We start from the raw sequence: 4,531 nt of genomic DNA, 5'->3' as shown, positions 1-4,531 counted from the left end.
GACACCAAGCTCAGCAGAGAAGAGCTTACGCAGCTGTTCTGTGATCTCTTTATCTCTATCTATGCCTGTTGTATCTCCAAAACCTGGAGTGTCCACAATGGTCAGTGAGTACTCTATTTTAAACCCCTCCTGGTGGTTGATTTTGTACACTGTGACTTCAGAGGTCTGGCTTTCAGCTTGTGATTTTGACTGATCCTCATCAACTAACTTAAAACGATATGAATCCTCCCATTCGACACCTACAATGTAATTTATCATCCCATTGATGAGAGTCGACTTTCCGGCTCCACATGGTCCAAGAACCAATATGGTGCGATTAGATTTAGTGGAGTTTTTTCCAAAGCTGAAATGCCTGCACCCAGTGACATTGATCTGTTGTTCTTCCAGGGGAATTTTATAAACAGGAAGAGGACCTGTCTGGGTTTTTTGCAGTGTGCTTTTTTCTTTAACAGCATCAGCAAGCCGTTTGATGCACTTTTGCTGTGTAATACAATGATTTGATTTGGAAGTGGATTTTAAACCTGCCCGAAGTCTGGATTGCATTATGGCAGAAGTAATTTTGTTACCAGTATTAACAATTATAATAATAAACAGTTGGTATCAGATCTCTTGAGAGTTATTTTGGAGAAAGAAAATTGAGTCTTTGTGGTCAAAGTTCATCTGTCTCGATGGTGAGTGTTGCCTCTGTTGTTGTGAAGTGCTCTCTGGTCTGAATCTGCATATTGAAATATAAAATAATATATGTAATACAATTACAGCAACAGTGGACCAGTACCACTCTTGTTATGACTTCTCTGAAGGTCCAGTGTGTAACATTTAGGAGGATCTATTGTCAGAAATATTCATCGATATGTTTTCATTAGTGTATAATCACTTAAAAAATAGGAATTGTTGATTTTTGTTAGCTTGGAATGAGCCGTTTTTATCCACAGACACTGCAGGCCGCCTTACATGGAGGCAAACAAACCAAACAATGGATAGAGCCTCCGTAGATTGTCCTTCGTGCTCAAAAGGTGAGTAAAGCAAGGGACGTACACTCTCCAATTACACCACTAGATGCCACTAAATCTTTCACACTGGCCCTTTAACTCTGAAGATTTCAACACTATAATGGACATAAAATTCACCTGGCTGAATCATCAAATAATGAAACAAAGTTCATTCACAATACAACTTGTAGCTGACTTCTCTCAGAGAGCATCACAGTAATAAAAATCATATTAAAGATCTTCAGATTACATTTATGTGCAGCAAGCGTCAAGGAGAGATTAAAGGTTGAGCTTTGTCAAATTTAAAGTCAAGTTCAGTTATTTGAATCAGTTCCCTTTTGTATTTTGGATCACTTTAGCAGCTGCCATGCAGGAATTTGTTCCAACTAACCAGTCCAGTAAAATATTCAATCATTAATTTAAAAATAAAGTTGCTGAAGGTAAATTACACACATCTCTGTTGGGTGTTCTCGGCCCAGTCGTCTGCTTTGAGATGCAAAGCTTTGAGATGCAATTCCAAAATGTAACTCAGGATTTAAATCATAGTATCTAAAACTCCTAAAACGAAATGAGAACAGGAGTGCCTTTTAAAACATGGTTCTGTTTATGATACAGTAATTGCACTTTAAAACCTAATTTGTCTTTATGATTGTTCAGGGAGGATCATAAATGTATTGAAAACATTGACCTATGAATTACTTACCTCATGTGTCATCTGATAATACAGTGCAGAGGAACACGACCCTGAGGGTTGAGTGTCAAAGTCTGGCTTTCCTTGACTGGTATAAAAAGGAAGAGCTGCATGAATATTTGATTATTTCATTGTAAGTTAATTCTTCATTGAATGTACCCAGTAATGAGTTAACATGACTTTGAATCAGAGCTGTTGTTAAAATCTACCAACGAGCATCTTCATTTTTAAGCTGGCAAATCAGAGATTTAACACTAGAAATTGTAAAATCTTCATTTCATTTTTGACTGCTTGTGCCATCCTAGAATTGAAAGCTTGGGGCTTTGCAACAGCAACTAAGGGGACATGGCTTAATCACTGTTTTGTTTTCAAGATTATTTTGTCCTTGGGATCCTAAGAGCCTGACAGTGTGGAGGGTTGTATACACTATAATTTATACACAGTTGTCTTCCAAATATCTCCTTTTATAATTATATAATAATAATAATATTTATTTTTACTTACAGTTGGTTGTGTTGGACAGTCAAGCTGCTGGTGATGGTCTTGAGGTGCAGGAGAGAGAACTTCACTGTTTAGTACTTCAGCATATGGAAGCACTAATTCTAAACAGCCTACAGGAAAAATATTTAAAATACAAATAATATTGATTCTGAGTTTCCAGTTACAGTGGCATGTTATGTCCAAACAAGTTTGGACTACTAAAATGCCACAATAAATACAAGATGATGCTTCTTTTTTAGACTAGGATCAACTGTTTGGGACAACATTTTAACAAATTCACCAAAGTAAATTATTAACCATTTCAACAAAAACATATATTTGTACAAAAACTAAAATTAAATCATGAAATTTGTTTCTGTAACTTTATTCTTCAGCATCACATAAACACTAACAACAGATAACTGCTCACTGCATTCAGCAACTTACCGCTCCGTTGGTCTCTGTCTTGAGTTTTGCTTCACTTTCGTCTGCAGCTTGTTTTATACAGTGTAGTCAGTGTGGTCTTACATCACTGAATAAATATTAACTCATTTGGAAATGGATCAGCAATCTGTGAAGTAGATTATCTGATTTGAAGAGGTGCTAATGGCACACGCATAGCACATTATAAGCTGGTTACATGTTGTAACTGCACTGAACCTCTGAACTTTGATTATATATTCCAATAAAAGAATCTTGCTCTGCTGAAAGTGTTATGGCCAAATAACTCATGTAAACAGAGACATAAACTGATGCAAACCTGAAAGTGAAAGGAAAATCGCTGCATTTTCTACACATTGACAGCAGCCATAAATGTTTTATCAGTCATTACCGTGTTTACTATCAGAGGACATTTAAACCCCTGAAGAAGAACTGAGGTCAGCATAACAGTTCTACGTCAATATAAACATATTTCACCATCTTAGTTACAAAAGACAACCTTCCAGCAGCTCATCTTCTGTTAAATCATAATGTTTAAATGTGATTTATTCTGTTGCTAACAAACATTAAATGATGACACCTTTCTGTTAGTAGAAGAGGTTAAGTGCAATAATTCATGTAATTAAACTAAATTCACCAAATGAGAGTTGAGATGCATCAGTTAACATTGTATTTTAAATGTTTTATTGGGATATTTTTTTCATTTATTTCTTCATTAGTGAATTTCCACAGTGTGGGAAAGTCTATCTTGTGTGCAGCCTGATCATATCACTGTAGCCTGTGTTGTGCTGCCACCCTGTGGATACAGTTTGAACTGTGAAGAGTCTTGTGTATTTTAACAGTGCACAATGATTACAACCTCTGCAACCAGTGACATTGATTAAGAGGTCCCATCGTCACAATTTGGTTGTCTGACTCAATGAAACATTTCAATCAATAGAATACTGAAGTGAAAATTGAAAATGTAATAACAATGCTTTAACAACTATCTGAATATTAATTTCCACCTTTTAATGTTTTATATATACAAGACATACAAAGAAGAAACCATACAATAGCAAAGCATTGTTGTCTTCCATCGAATACCACAACAAGATAACAACAACAATAAAAACCAGAACACTATAATGACACCTTTTACAACAATACATAACATAGATGGGGGTGGGATACAACATAGAGCCTCACATTTAATTATCCATTTCATTGTCATAGTGCATCCTCAACCTAGGGGAACCCACATTTCAGAAGATGGTCACAGCTTTTTCCTGCTTCAAACATATCAACTATATCAACAACTTCAAATATATCCCACCCACTGACAGGAGCCATGTCAGTGGGTAGCCATGTCAGTGGGTAGGATAGGACAGGACAGGAGCCAATCTGTGTTTTTCACTTCACCTGTCACTGGTCATAATGAAATGGCTACTCAATAGTGGTCTCTATTAATTGCAAATATGCAATGCTGAAACACATTTCAACAATTAATCCCAATTCATTTCAGAGTTGTATTCAGTGTCACCGATCCTCTCAGAGATACCTTCTCTCAAGTGTAAGCCGTATGCTTTCACTTTCTTCCGTTTTTGTCGTCCAGTGTATCGTCTCTGTTCACTGCTCCGCCGCTCACTCTCGCTCCTCTCTCCATCCACACCGCAAATAAAAAGAAATTCACACGCGCACTCCCAAGACGGGAGCAGCGAGCGGGAACTCTCTGCGTCAGATAGTCACTGATTGGTCAGCACTGGATTGTCAATCTCCTCACAGATATCAAACATCCTCTTTTCTGGCTGATACTCATTACTCTGAGTGAAAGTAAATTGATAATATTCTGTAATTTATTTTTCTTATTTTTTTCTCTCATTCTGGAACTCACTCTGTTATGTTGGTTACATCTCTCTTTAGTTCACCTTCTGCTGTGTGACAAATGATC

The 4,531-nt window shown here is 36.8% G+C and overlaps 1 long non-coding RNA gene across 1 annotated transcript; it reads right to left on the bottom strand.

Moving 5' to 3' along the window:
* Window positions 1–561: 561 nt before the first annotated feature.
* On the bottom strand, window positions 562–2,659 carry LOC118334257. Its single transcript, XR_004797009.1, has 4 exons — window positions 2,608–2,659; window positions 2,185–2,291; window positions 1,693–1,768; window positions 562–715 (listed from the first exon to the last, which is right to left on the bottom strand). It is a non-coding gene; the product is annotated as an uncharacterized LOC118334257 (long non-coding RNA).
* Between the last annotated feature and the right edge of the window lie 1,872 nt (window positions 2,660–4,531).

Source organism: Morone saxatilis, unplaced genomic scaffold (genome assembly GCF_004916995.1).
Source record: "Morone saxatilis isolate NCDOM2014 unplaced genomic scaffold, NCSU_SB_2.0 Contig23, whole genome shotgun sequence".
Lineage (NCBI taxonomy): Eukaryota > Metazoa > Chordata > Actinopteri > Moronidae > Morone > Morone saxatilis.
Note: the sequence above shows the minus strand (reverse complement) of the source record. Positions and strands in the feature narration are given on the sequence as shown.